The sequence below is a fragment of the Notolepis coatsorum genome (assembly GCF_963971535.1).
Source record: "Notolepis coatsorum genome assembly, contig: SUPER_13_unloc_1, whole genome shotgun sequence".
Classification (NCBI taxonomy): domain Eukaryota; kingdom Metazoa; phylum Chordata; class Actinopteri; order Aulopiformes; family Paralepididae; genus Notolepis; species Notolepis coatsorum.
This window is the reverse complement of record NW_028174869.1, coordinates 292,719-307,718: the sequence shown is the minus strand read 5'-3', so window position 1 is coordinate 307,718 and position 15,000 is coordinate 292,719.

The following is a 15,000-nucleotide window of genomic DNA, read 5'->3' as shown; positions in this document are numbered from 1 at the left end:
CACACACACACACACACACACACACACACACACACACACACACACACACACACACACACACTGACACACACACACACACACACACACACACACAGATAGACAGAGAGAGACACAGAGACTCTCAGCCCTCCTTCCCTCACTAGGCCTCTGAGCGTTCCCAGTGATAACTTACAGTAGTGAGCGTTAGCAGGTTAGCTTAGTTGGAGCTAGCAGATAACATTACAGTAGTTAAGGTAGTTAGCGAGACGTGGGTATACAGGTATACAGGACTGGCGAGGATGCAAAGCATGTTAGACCATTGGAACCGTTGCTCGTGGAGTTTTCGTTGCACATAGAAGCAGCGTGACTGGAGATGAGTTGTCACAGAGCTGGTCCGCGCTGCTCCGTGCCTCTTATGAAATGACAACTGCGCGTTGACACGACCACTACGCTAGACGATTACTCGCACACTATGCTCCTAAATGATTTTTCCGGTTCGCACAAATCAATTTTTAGGGGCAAATGTGAGTGAAATGCTCGCACTAAAGCAGGTTTCTCTTTAGAACATCTCTCCTAAGCAGGTCTCTCTTGGAAGGCAAACACCAAGCACTAGAAAGGTTGCCAGTTCAATCTGTCTGTAAGCAATAAAGCTTCTTGGTAAATGGCTGCATTTATATAACAGCTTTTATCTAAAGTGCTTTACAATTTGTTCCTCACATTTTACCCATTCATTTACCCATTCACACACCGACGGTGGAGGCGACCATGCAAGGTGCCAATTAGGGGTTAAGTGTCTTGCACAAGGACACATCGACACGCTGCCCGGGAGGACTGTTGATGAGGCTCTACTGCCCTGAGCCACTGTTCAAGAGGCTTGGTGGCGGTGGTTCTGAATGAGTTGAAGAGGCTTGGTGGCAGTGGTTCTGAATGAGTTGAAGAGGCTTGGTGGCAGTGGTTCTGGATGAGTTGAAGAGGCTTGGTGGCGGTGGTTCTGAATGAGTTGAAGAGGCTTGGTGGCGGTGGTTCTGAATGAGTTGAAGAGGCTTGGTGGCAGTGGTTCTGAATGAGTTGAAGGGGCTTGGTGGCAGTGGTTCTGAATGAGTTGAAGAGGCTTGGTGGCAGTGGTTCTGAATGAGTTGAAGAGGCTTGGTGGCAGTGGTTCTGAATGAGTTGAAGAGGCTTGGTGGCAGTGGTTCTGAATGAGTTGAAGAGGCTTGGTGGCAGTGGTTCTGAATGAGTTGAAGAGGCTTGGTGGCAGTGGTTCTGAATGAGTTGAAGAGGCTTGGTGGCAGTGGTTCTGAATGGGTTGAAGAGGCTTGGTGGCAGTGGTTCTGAATGGGTTGAAGAGGCTTGGTGGCAGTGGTTCTGAATGAGTTGAAGAGGCTTGGTGGCAGTGGTTCTGAATGAGTTGAAGAGGCTTGGTGGCAGTGGTTCTGAATGAGTTGAAGAGGCTTGGTGGCAGTGGTTCTGGATGAGTTGAAGAGGCTTGGTGGCAGTGGTTCTGAATGAGTTGAAGAGGCTTGGTGGCAGTGGTTCTGAATGAGTTGAAGAGGCTTGGTGGCAGTGGTTCTGAATGAGTTGAAGAGGCTTGGTGGCAGTGGTTCTGAATGAGTTGAAGAGGCTTGGTGGCGGTGGTTCTGAATGAGTTGAAGAGGCTTGGTGGCAGTGGTTCTGAATGGGTTGAAGAGGCTTGGTGGCAGTGGTTCTGAATGAGTTGAAGAGGCTTGGTGGCAGTGGTTCTGAATGGGTTGAAGAGGCTTGGTGGCAGTGGTTCTGAATGAGTTGAAGAGGCTTGGTGGCAGTGGTTCTGAATGAGTTGAAGAGGCTTGGTGGCAGTGGTTCTGAATGGGTTGAAGAGGCTTGGTGGCAGTGGTTCTGAATGAGTTGAAGAGGCTTGGTGGCAGTGGTTCTGAATGAGTTGAAGAGGCTTGGTGGCAGTGGTTCTGGATGAGTTGAAGAGGCTTGGTGGCAGTGGTTCTGAATGGGTTGAAGAGGCTTGGTGGCAGTGGTTCTGAATGAGTTGAAGAGGCTTGGTGGCAGTGGTTCTGGATGAGTTGAAGAGGCTTGGTGGCAGTGGTTCTGGATGAGTTGAAGAGGCTTGGCCGGTCGTCATACTGACACAATTGGCAGAGTCAGCGGGAGGGAATCGATGGGTGGTTATCTGGTCGTTGTAAACAGCGACTCCTACAGGTCGGTCAGGGCGCCTGCACAGCAAGGGAAGGAACTGGTGAAGGTAGTGTGATCTTCCCACGTGTTACACTTCACCAATGAGAGTCCTTCGCTGTCAGGTGAAAATAGGCTGCTGGCTGTCTCCTATGTATCGGAGGAAGCATGTGATAGACTTCAGGGCTCCCTAGACCGGCAAGTAGGGGGCAAATGTGAGCAACGACCAGGAAGGGGAGGGGGGAATTGGCATAATGACTAATTTGGGATGGGAGGAAAATACAAGAAAAATAGGAGGAGAAAAAGTGGATTAAGAAAAAGGAAGGGGCGGATCCTTCTGACGTTGCTCAGGAGGAATCTGCAGGTTCTGGTTGTCGCTGCGATGTGGGCGGAGAAGTAGCTTCACTATGGGAATATTCAACTACCATACGGGAATATTCAACTACCATACGGGAATATTCAACTTCAATACAAGAATAGTCAACTTCATACGAGAATATTCAACTTCATACGAGAATATTCAACTTCAATACAAGAATATTCAACTTCCATACGGGAATATTCAACTTCCATACGGGAATATTCAACTTCCATACGGGAATATTCAACTTCATACGAGAATATTCAACTGCATACGAGAATATTCAACTTCCATACGGGAATATTCAACTTCAATACGGGAATATTCAACTTCAATACGGGAATATTCAACTTCAATACGAGAATAGTCAACTTCATACGAGAATAGTCAACTTCATACGAGAATAGTCAACTTCCATACGGGAATATTCAACTTCCATACGGGAATATTCAACTTCAATACGGGAATATTCAACTTCAATACGGGAATATTCAACTTCAATACGAGAATAGTCAACTTCATACGAGAATAGTCAACTTCATACGAGAATAGTCAACTTCATACGAGAATATTCAACTTCATACGAGAATAGTCAACTTCAATACAGGAATATTCAATATGAGAATAAAAATCTTACAGTATAAAAATTATATAACACCGGGCAAAACTGGGTCTATTTTTGTTTTTTTTTGACGATTGCATACCCAAAGTAATTTGCCATTTGCTGGTCACTCGTCAGAACGGCTCGTCAAATGACGCTCACCGGATATCTTGTCTTGTAACTCGAGACCCGAAGCACGCAATAGGTTGAGCGAGGTGACGATGGAAAGGCGGAAGATTCAACAAAAAAAGATTTGCCGACAGACGAGAGCAAAGTGCTGCGACGTCCGATGCTTGAGACGCTAAATTAAATTAGAAACGCAAAGGCTTGCCGCGGGCGACTCATGTGGTCCTTGGAGGCGACCTGGTGCTCCCTGGTCTAACGTAGATAACCCTAACCCTAACCCTGCTGCTCCCTGGTCTAACGTAGATAACCCTAACCCTGGTGCTCCCTGGTCTAACGTAGATAACCCTAACCCTAACCCTGGTGCTCCCTGGTCTAACGTAGATAACCCTAACCCTAACCCTGGTGCTCCCTGGTCTAACGCACCTGGTGGTCCCTGGTCTAACGTACCTGGTGGTCCCTGGTCTAACGCACCTGGTGCTCCCTGGTCTAACGTACCTGGTGCTCCCTGGTCTAACGTACCTGGTGCTCCCTGGTCTAACGTACCGTTAAAATGTTAAGTGTCTGAGATAGAGATGTTTTGTTTACATACAGGATCAGGCTACTTCTCTGTGATTCACAGTGGTCTCATGGTCTTCAACCCTTTTCCGTATCGTGAATCGAACAGTTTTTTGGCGCCCCTTCCCCCTCATTGGCTCCCCTTCCCCCTCCTTGGCCCCCCTTCCCCCTCCTTGGCCCCCCTCCCCCCTCCTTGGCCCCCCTCCCCCCTCCTTGGCCAAAGGGCTCTGCAAGGCATGTAATATCTGGCTGAATAATGCAGCAGATATTACCCCCCTGCGTTCAAGGTCTTGGCAGCGGACCAACCCAGAGAGATGGAGGATCGTGTGAAATATTTCTCTCGCTGGTTCTGCTACTTTAATATCTGTCTCCTCCTACTCTCTCCATCTCTCTCTCCCACTTACTGTACCTTATTACTTTACTGTCTGTCTGTCTGTCTGTCTGTCTGTCTGTCTGTCTGTCTGTCTGTCTGTCTGTCTGTCTGTCTGTCTGTCTGTCTGTCTGTCTGTCTGTCTGTCTGTCTGTCTGTCTGTCTGTCTGTCTGTCTGTCTGTCTGCCTGTCTGTCTGTCTGGTTGTCTGTCTGTCTGTCTGTCTGTCTGTCTGTCTGTCTGTCTGTCTGTCTGTCTGTCTGTCTGTCTGTCTGTCTGTCTGTCTGTCTGTCTGTCTGTCTGTCTGTCTGTCAGTCTGTCTGTCTGTGTGAATGAATTACCTTTATTTATATAGCACCACGAATGGTATATTCACAGCACGAATGCACAGGGTGCTTTACACTACAGCTTAATATAAAAACACAATAAAAACAAAATCAGAAATAAATGACAACAACAAACAGCAGTTAAAAACAGTGAAACCAGATAGAAAAAGTAGAATAAAAGAATTTGGATAAAATCATGAGTCACTAATTAAAACAAAACTATAGAACAGTGAGGACAAGAAAAAGTGCCTATGCATGATCAAAGGCCTGTCTGAACAAATGTGTTTTTAGTTGTTTTTTAAAAGAGTTTTCAGAGGGGGCAGTTCGCAGGTCCAGGGGGAGAGCGTTCCAGAGCCTTGGTGCTGTCACCTCGAAGGCTCGATCACCCCTTGTTTTCAGCCTGGACCTGGGGACCACCAGGAGGTGCTGATCGGCAGATCTGAGTGAGCGGGTGTTGGTGTAGGGATGGATGAGTTCAGTGATGTAGATGGGGGCCTGACCGTGGAGTGCTCTGAAAGTGAAAGTGAGGACTGTGAAGTGAATTCTATAGTGTACCGGGAGCCAGTGCAGGGATGCCAGAATGGGAGTGATGTGGCATGATTTTTTTGACCTTGTGAGTAGCTGCCTGGCTGCAGCATTTTGGACCATTTGTAGTTTATCTGTGGATGATTTGGTGAGACAGGTGAAAAGTGAGTTGCAGTAGTCAAGCCTAGAGGAAATAAAAGCATGCACGGACAGTTCTAGTTCAGAGTGAGATATGATGGTGCGTAGTTTTGCAATGTTTCTGAGGTGAAAGAAGCAGGTGCGTGTGAGTGTTTGGACTGGTCGAAGACAACACCCAGGTTTCTCAGGTGGGGACGTATGTTGTCTTTAAGGGACCCCACGTGAGTGGCCACTCTAGCTGCAGTCGTCTCAGCTGCTACGATCAGCACCTCCGTTTTTTTTGCATTTAACTGGAGGAAGTTACTCCCCATCCAGCTCTCAATACCGAGCAGGCACTCCTGGAGAAGGCTGAGTTTCTCCAAGTTGTCGGGTTTAAAATAACAGAGTAATTGTATGTCGTCTGCGTAGCAGTGGTATTTAATGCCGGTGAATTTATTGATGAGGAGGCCTAGGGGAAGCATATAAATGGCAAAAAGGAGTGTTCCTAGCACCGATCCCTGTGGTACCCCACATGAGAGGGGGGTGGGGTCAGATTTAAAAGGATCTGTGCTAACATTGCTGACTTTTAACCCGATCGTGAACACAAGGTCTAACGTGTTGCCTTTGCAATGCGTCGGACCGGAGATGTGCTGGGTAAAATGAAACGAGTCCGTAACATTTAAAATGTCAGTGGCAAAGTTATCAGAGCTCTTGTTTACATGGATATTAAAGTCTCCAATCAGCAAGACCATGTCCAAGCGAATAATGGACGCTAGAAAGTCACCAAAATCAGCGAGGAACGAGCTATTTTTCCCAGGGGGTCGGTAGATCAATACACAGTGGAAGGGGTTTGTGTGCTCAATTTTGTTGACAAGTACCTCGAATGATGAATAAGTTCCAGAACTCACCCTCCGTGAGGAGAAACAGTCCCGGTGGACAACAGCCAGTCCACCCCCTCGGCCGGAGGACCTCGGGGCGCAGGAATAAGCGCAATTCTGTGGGCACAGTTCACTGAGGTGGACAAAATCATCTGTTTTTTGCCAGGTTTCAGAAATGAGCATGTAGTCCAAGTCCTTTGAGACGAAGAGGTCGTTCAAAAAGAACGATTTGTTGGCTATGGATCTAGCGTTTATTAATCCAAAGTTGATGGAGTCCGATCCAGTTCTGCCGGACGTAGAGGCTCGGGGTAGCGGCCGCAGGCAACCGGGCCGGGTTGGCCGGGTTTCAGGACGCCGACACACAGACACCGGGGCCATACTCGTAAGCCGCCGCCAGTGGATCACATGAGTGGGGGCCGATAGCTGCAGCGGGGACGCAGGAAGGATGGCCCGGAGGCAGGACAGACCCACGCCAGAGACCCAGGTTGTGGAAAAGGCACAGCGACTGGGCAGAGATGTGTGCTCTTGGATTAACCTCCGACGCTTCATCGCAGATCCAGCTCCCTTGCCGCGTCTTCTGGGCCGCCTAGTCCTAGGACAGTTGCAGGAGGACGTCCAGATGTTTCCAGGGATTTCCTTGCGCAGGGCCCAGTGGGAATTCCACTGCTCAGATCGGTGGGATAGGGAGCACAACACCGTCTCACGTATGTTCAGCAAGGTATGTCGATCATACACAGCCACTGATTTTGCACTGTTTACACATAACACAGAACATACAAACAGGACAAACCAAACAAACATCCAGCTCTGGTGACTAGCTGCCAACACAGGCGCGGCCATCTTGGAATGCGTTGAAGTCTGTCTGTCTGTCTGTCTGTCTGTCTGTCTCTCTGTCTGTCTCTCTGTCTGTCTGTCTGTCTGTCTGTCTGTCTGTCTGTCTGTCTGTCTGTCTGTCTGTCTGTCTGTCTGTCTGTCTGTCTGTCTGTCTGTCTGTCTGTCTGTCTGTCTGTCTGTCTCCTTCCTCCATCTCTCTCTCCCTCCCTCCTCCTCTCTCTCTCCCTCCTCCACCTCTCTATCTCTCCCTTCTCCATCTCTCTCTTAACCTCCTCCACCTCTCTCTCCCTCCTCCACCTCTCTCTCCCTCCTCCATCTCTCTCTATTCCTCCTCCACATCTCTCTCCTTCCTCCATCTCTCTCTTTCCCTCCTCCACCTCTCTATCTCTCCCTTCTCCATCTCTCTCTTTCCCTCCTCCACATCTCTCTCCCTCATCCACCTCTCTCTCCCTCCTGCATCTCTCTCTCCCTCCTCTCTCTCCCTCCTCCACATCTATCTCCTTCCTCCATCTCTCTCTTTCCCTCTTCCACCTATCTCTCTCCCTCCTCTATCTCTCTCTCCCTCCATCTCTCTCCCTCCTCCATCTCTCTCTCTCCCTCCTCTCTCTCCCTCCTACATCTCTCTCTCCCTCCATCTCTCTCTCCCTCATCCATCTCTCTCTCCCTCCTCTCTCTCCCTCCTCCACATCTCTCTCCCTCCTCCACCTCTCTTTCTCTTTCCCTCCTTCATCTCTCTCTCCCTCCTCCACCTCTCTCTCCCTCCTCTCTCTCCCTCCTCTCTCTCCCTCTCCTTCCTCCATCTCTCTTTCTCTCTCTCTCCCCCTCCACCTCTCTCTCTCCGTCATCCATCTCACTCTTTCTCTATCTCCCTCCTCCACCTATTTCTCTCCCTCCTCTCTCTCTCCCTCCTCCACCTGATTTTGGTGACTTTCTAGCGTCCATTATTTGCTGGGACAGGGTCTTGCTGATTGGAGACTTTAATATCCATGTAAACAAGAGCTCTGATAACTTTCCCACTGACTTTTTAAATGTTACGGACTAGTTTTTTTTTCTTTTTATCTACTTTTTTCTCCCCATTTTTCTATTTTTCTCCCATCCCAATTTCGTATTATCCAATTCTTCCCTCCCCTGTCTCCAACGTTGTTAGGCCATGCCTCCCACTGGTCGGCTGCAATGTGGACGAAGCCTTGCATCACATGTCCCCTCCGGTACACGAGGAGGCAGCCGTCGCATCTTTTCACCTGCACAGCGCGATCTCTCAGTGGCGAGGAGTAACGCGTGGGAGGCTCACACTGCCCCGATACTTCCTGATTCTGCTGTACAGGCGCACCAACCAACCTGTAGGAGTCGCTGTCCACAACGTCCGATCTCCACCCACCGGCTTTCCCACCCCCTAATACTGCCAATTGTATTAGTATGAACGACCAGCCAAGCCGGTAGCAACGCCGAGAGCTGGGCTCTAACCCAGCATCTCCTGCGTTAGTGGCGAGCGCCTTGCCCACTGTGCCACTTAGCCGCCCCTAGTTACGGACTTGTTTAATTTCACCCAGCACATCTCCGGTCCGATTGCTAAAGCAGGCTGAATGCTCCGCGACGCTCCGGTTGCTAACGCTAACTAGCTAGCGAGAGCTAACGCCGGGCCCCGGCTGGTGCCAACTAGCTAGCGATCGCTCCCGAGAGCTAACGCCGGTCTGTCTGTCGAAGACCGAGGGAACCGCGTCCGGCTTCAGCTGATTAGTGGTCTTCTGGACAAACATCCCACCCCAACAACATAATCCGAGGCAATGAAGTGTTCTCTGCAGATCCTCCTTCCCTGTCCAACAGGCTGGTCGCGCCGCCTGAGTGCAGCCAGCCTGAGCCAACATGTCAACAACACTGTTTTTTTCACTGGTAGTTTGTGGAAATTAACCAACTTTCCTCTCTCTCACATGGTAAAATTAGTTTGAACAGCCAGGAGCAATACAAACAGAACCACCGCGGTCCCGTTGTTTTGTAGGCAACATTTTATTTGCTGACTGACCCATTCACCATAGGCAGCTAACCAGAGTGTATACACCCAACCCACGGCATGACGTCAGCCATGACGTCAGCAACAAAATGGCGGCGCCCATGTTGAAAACAGGGATATTATATTATATTTTTCAGACAAATAAGATAGATTTCACATTTGATTATAGAACCCTGTCTTACACAAGGTACACAACAAACAAACTAGGATCACATTGCTCACTGCTTCATCTCCACTTTAAGGTTTTCAGTTTTCAATCCATAATAAGTTAACAGAAAAATAAGTACACAACCACATTATTTCAACCTAATAAAACTATGTTTATTGTCATTGTTTTAAGAACACAAGTTGACTTGGTAATACTCACATTTTGAGTAAAAAAATGGCTTTTAACATGTGCAATGTTCAATGAAATAGAAAAATAAATAATACAATTTGTTGATTAATCCCACTGGTCACAATGGTGACCGTAATAATATTTTTGTTATAAGGCTCTGCAAATGTTACTGAATGATGTAGCAATGTATTTCCAGCTAAATTGAAATAATAAACAAATAAAGGGTCTCAATTAAATATGTGGAAGTAAAAAGAACCTGTGGGAGGATTTCAACAAGATAAATGCGACAACAGTGCAAAATAGTTCACTATAATATTTCAAAGCAAAAAAAAAAAAAAAAAAAAATTAAATAATATTTTTTATTTTATTTTTTTTTTATTTTATTTTTTTTAGTGCTGCCCCCTGTGCCTATGCAAACGCCCCCGCGTGCCTATGCAGGCACGCGTGCCTAGGGTTGCCTACCCCTGATCTATGGAGTGAAAAATCTTCAATCTTAGCTCCGCAGATATAAGAAAGAGGTCTAGCTGAGTCAATGTTGATGGTTTTGTTGAACATTTGTATTTCACAGGAGAGAAACTGTATTCAAAGAAGGCTATTAAAATAATCTTTGTATCTAAATATACTTTATTTGTGTTGATTTTACATTAATTCCATGATTTCACTCAAGTAAATATCTGTTCGGTCTTATTTTTAATCTAGATTAATTACAGAAAATTGTGAGATTAATGAGCACATTTTTTTTAATCTATTGACAGCTTGGCTGGTCGTTCATACTAATACAATTGGCAGTATTAGGGGGTGGGAAGCTGGTGGGTGGGGATCGGACGTTGTGGACAGCGACTCCTACAGGTCGGTTGGTGCGCCTGCGCAGCAGAATCAGACCCCTACCCTCAAGACCCTACACTCTGCATCTTCTGGCCGCCTCAGACCTACTCCTATCCAAGCTCCGGGAGGGTCATCAAAGAGAAGTCGCCTATTCTCAGTCCTTGCCCCACAATGGTGGAATGAACTACCCACCCCAGTTAGGACAGCCGAATCCCGTCCAATCTTTCGCCGTCGACTAAAGACGCACTTCTTCAACCAGTATCTGAAATAATGGGAAAATATATATATATCTAACCCTAACTAACCTTACTGTCATGCACTTGTCCTAATAAACTAACCTACACTGTAACACGCAACACTTTGATGAACATTGTTACTCAGCTGATAGAGTTGTACCCTTCTTGCTGTCTTGTCGTACAGAACTTGTAAGTCGCTTTGGATAAAAGCGTCAGCTAAATTACTAAATGTAAATGTAAATCAGGAAGTATCGGGGGCAGCGTGAGCCTCCCACGCGTTACTCCTCGCCACTGAGAGATTGCGCTGTTCAGGTGAAAAGATGCGACGGCTGCCTCCTCGTGTACCGGAGGGGACACGTGATGCAAGGCTTCTATCCTCACTGCAGCCGACTAGTGGGAGGCATGGTCTAACAACGTTCGAGACAGGGGAGGTGAGAATTGGACAATACGAAATTGGGATGGGAGAAAAATAGAAAATGGGAGAAAAAGTAGAACAAATAAATAAATAAAATTGTGATTAATTAGCATATTTTTTTTAAATCTATTGACAGCACTAGTTTTTATACTAAGCTGTAGGTGTAGTGTAAAGCACCCTGTGGATTCGTGCTGTGAAGGGTGCTATGTAAATAAAAGGCATTCATTCATTCATTAATTCACCTCTATCTCTCCTTCCTCCATCTCTCTCCTTCCTCCATCTCTCTTTCTATCTCTCCCTCATTTATCGCTCTCTTTCTCCCTCATCCACCTCTCTTGCTCCCTCCACCTCTCTATCTCATTCCTCTCTCTCTCCCTCCTCCATCTCTCTCTCTCCCTCCTCCATCTCTCTATCTCCCTCCTCTCTCTCCCTCCTCCACATCTATCTCCTTCCTCCTTCTCTCTCTCTTTCCCTCCTACACCTCTCTATCTCTCCCTCCTCTCTCTCCCTCCTCCATCTCCCTCTCCCTTCTCTCTCTCTCCCTCCTCCATCTCTATCTCTCCCTCCTCTCTCTCCCTCCTCCATCTCCCTCTCCCTTCTCTCTCTCTCCCTCCTCTCAATTCAATTCAATTCAATTCAAAAAGCTTTATTGGCATGAAATGTCACAAATGTTGCCAAAGCACAATTATGACATAAACAGCAAACAACATTATACAATACAACAACAATATCAACAGAACAAGATCAAAGAAGTACAGGAGATGGTGCGGTGAGTAAAACATGGTACATGTATATACAGTATATGTGTCCTACTGGTTGTCCCTCTTATCTCTCTCCCTCCTCCACCTCTATCTATCCTTCCTCCATCTCTCTCTTTCTATCTCTACCTCCTCCACCTCTCTATCTCTCCCGGCCTCACCCATCGCTATCTTTCTCCTCCTCCACCTCTCTTGCTCCCTCCACCTCTCTCTCCCCTTCCTCCATCTCTCTCTCCCTCCTCCATCGCTCTCCTTCCTCTCTCTCTCCTCCATCTCGCTCTCTCCTTCCTCTCTCTCTCCTTCCTCCATCTCTCTCTCCTCCTCCACCTCTCTCTCTCCCTCCTCCACCTCTCTCTCTTCTTCCTCCATCTCTCTATCCTTCCTCCATCGCTCTCCTTCCTCTCTCCTCCTCCACCTCTCTCTCTCTCCTTCCTCTCTATCTCCTTCCTCCATCTCTCTCTCCCTCCTCCACCTCTCTCTCTTCTTCCTCCATCTCTCTCCTTCCTCCATCTCTCTCTCCCTCCTCCATCTCTCTCTCTTCCTCCTCCTCTCTCTCTCCTTCTTCCACCTCTCTCTCTCCCTCCCTCCTCCACCTCTCTCTCTCCCTCCTCCACCTCTCTCTCTCCCTCCTCCACCTATTTATCTCCTTCCTCCATCTCTCTTTATCTTTCCCTCCCTCCTCCACCTCTCTCCCTCCTCCACCTCTCTCTCTCCATCCTCCACCTCTCTCCCTCCTCCACCTCTCTCTCTCCTTCCTCCACCTCTCTCTCCCTCCTCCTCCATCTCTCTTTATCTCTCCCTCCCTCCTCTACTCTCTCTCTCCTTCCTCCATCTCTCTCTCACTCCTCACCTCTCTCTCTCCTTACCTGAATTTCCCCAAGGGGATCAATAAAGGAATATCTTATCTTATCTTATCTTATCTTACTCCATCTCTCTCTCTCTCCCTCCTCCACCTCTCTCTCTCCTTCCTCCATCTCTCTTTATATATCCCTCCCTCCTACATCTCTCTTTATCTCTCCCTCCCTCCTCTACCTCTCTCTCTCCTTCCTCTCTCTCTCTCTCTCCCTCCTCTACCTCTCTCTCTCCTTCCTCCACCTCCCTCTCTACCTCCTCCTCCCTCCCCCTCTCCCCCTCCTCCTCATCCTATCCCCCTCCTCCTCTCTCCTCCTCCTCTCTCTCTCTCCCTCCTCCACCTCTCTCTCTCCTTCCTCCTCCTCTCTCTCTCCCTCATCCACCTCTCTCTCTCCCTCCTCCACCTCTCTCTCTCCTCCTCCACCTCTCTATCTCCTTCCTCCTCCTCTCTCTCTCCCTCCTCCACCTCTCTCTCTCTCTTTCTCCTCCACCTCTCTCCCTCCTCCACCTCTCTCTCTCTCTCCTCCACCTCTCTCTCTCCCTCCTCCACCTCTCTCTATCCCTCATCCACCTCTCTCTCTCCCTCCTCCACCTCTCTCTCTCCCTCCTCCACCTCTCTCTCTCCTCCTCCACCTCTCTCTCTCCTTCCTCCTCCTCTCTCTATCCCTCCTCCACCTCTCGCTCTCCTTCCTCCTCCTCTCTCTCTCCCTCCTCCTCCTCATCTCTCTCTCCCTCCTCCACCTCTATCTCTCCCTCCTCCACCTCTCTCTCTCCCTCCTCCACCTCTCTCTCTCCCTCCTCCTCCTCTCTCTCCCTCCTCCACCTCTCTCTCTCCGTCCTCCTCCTCTCTCTCTCCCTCATCCACCTCTCTCTCCTCCTCCTCCTCTCTCTCCCTCCTCCACCTCTCTATCTCCCTCCTCCTCCTCTCTCTCTCCTCCTCCACCTCTCTCTCTCCTCCACCTCTCTCTATCCCTCCTCCACCTCTCTATCTCTCTCCTTCCTCTCTCTCTCTCCCTCCTCCACCTCTCTCTCCCTCCTCCTCCTCTCTCTCTCCCTCCTCCACCTCTCTCTCTCCATCCTCCTCCTCTCTCTCTCCCTCCTCCACCTCTCTCTCTCCTCCACCTCTCTCTATCCCTCCTCCACCTCTCTCTCTCTCCTTCCTCTCTCCTCTCTCCCTCCTCCACCTCTCTCTCTCCCTCCTCCACCTCTCTCTCTCCTTCCTCTCTCTCTCTCTCTCCCTCCTCCTCCTCTCTCTCTCCCTCCTCCACCTCTCTCTCTCCTCCTCCTCCTCCTCTCTCTCTCCCTCCTCCACCTCTCTCTCTCCCTCCTCCTCCTCTCTCTCTCCCTCCTCCACCTCTCTCTCTCCTTCCTCTCTCTCTCTCCCTCCTCCACCTCCCTCTCTCCCTCCTCCACCTCTCTCTCTCCTTCCTCTCTCTCTCTCCCTCCTCCTCCTCTCTCTCTCCCTCCTCCTCCTCTCTCTCTCCCTCCTCCTCTCTCTCCCTCCTCCAACTCTCTCTCTCTCCCTCCTCCTCCTCCTCTCTCTCTCCCTCATCCACATCTCTCTCTCCCTCCTCCACCTCTCTCTCTCCCTCATCCACCTCTCTCTCTCCCTCCTCCTCCTCTCTCTCTCCCTCCTCCACCTCTCTCTCTCCCTCCTCCTCCTCCTCTCTCTCTCCCTCCTCCACCTCTCTCTCTCCCTCCTCCACCTATCTCTCTCCTTCCTCTCTCTCTCTCTCTCTCCTTCCTCTCTCTCTCTCTCCCTCCTCCACATCTCTCTCTCCCTCCTCCACCTCTCTCTCTCCCTCCTCCACCTATCTCTCTCCCTCCTCCTCCTCTCTCTCTCCCTCCTCCACCTCTCTCTCTCCCTCCTTCCTCTCTCTCTCTCTCTCCTTCCTCTCTCTCTCCCTCCTCCACCTCTCTCTCTCCCTCCTCCTCCTCTCTCTCTCCCTCCTCCTCCTCTCTCTCTCTCCCTCCTCCACCTCTCTCTCTCCCTCCTCCTCCTCCTCTCTCTCTCCCTCCTCCACCTCTCTCTCTCCCTCCTCCACCTCTCTCTCTCCTTCCTCTCTCTCTCTCTCTCTCCTTCCTCTCTCTCTCTCTCCTTCCTCTCTCTCTATCTCTCCCTCCTCCTCCTCTCTCTCTCCCTCCTCCTCCTCTCTCTCTCCTTCCTCCTCTCTCTCCTCCTCCAACTCTCTCTCTCTCTCCCTCCTCCTCCTCCTCTCTCTCTCCCTCCTCCACATCTCTCTCTCCCTCCTCCACCTCTCTCTCTCCCTCCTCCACCTCTCTCTCTCCCTCCTCCTCCTCTCTCTCTCCCTCCTCCACCTCTCTATCTCCCTCCTCCTCCTCCTCCTCTCTCTCTCCCTCCTCCACCTCTCTCTCTCCCTCATCCACCTCTCTCTCTCCTTCCTCTCTCTCTCTCTCCTTCCTCTCTCTCTCTCTCCATCCTCCACATCTCTCTCTCCCTCCTCCACCTCTCTCTCTCCCTCCTCCACCTCTCTCTCTCCCTCCTCCTCCTCTCTCTCTCCCTCCTCCACCTCTCTCTCTCCCTCCTCCTCCTCCTCCTCTCTCTCTCCCTCCTCCACCTCTCTCTCTCCCTCCTCCACCTCTCTCTCTCCTTCCTCTCTCTCTCTCTCTCTCCTTCCTCTCTCTCTCTCTCTCTCCTTCCTCTCTCTCTCTCTCTCCCTCCTCCACCTCTCTCTCTCCTCCTCCTCCTCTCTCTCTCCCTCCTCCTCCTCTCT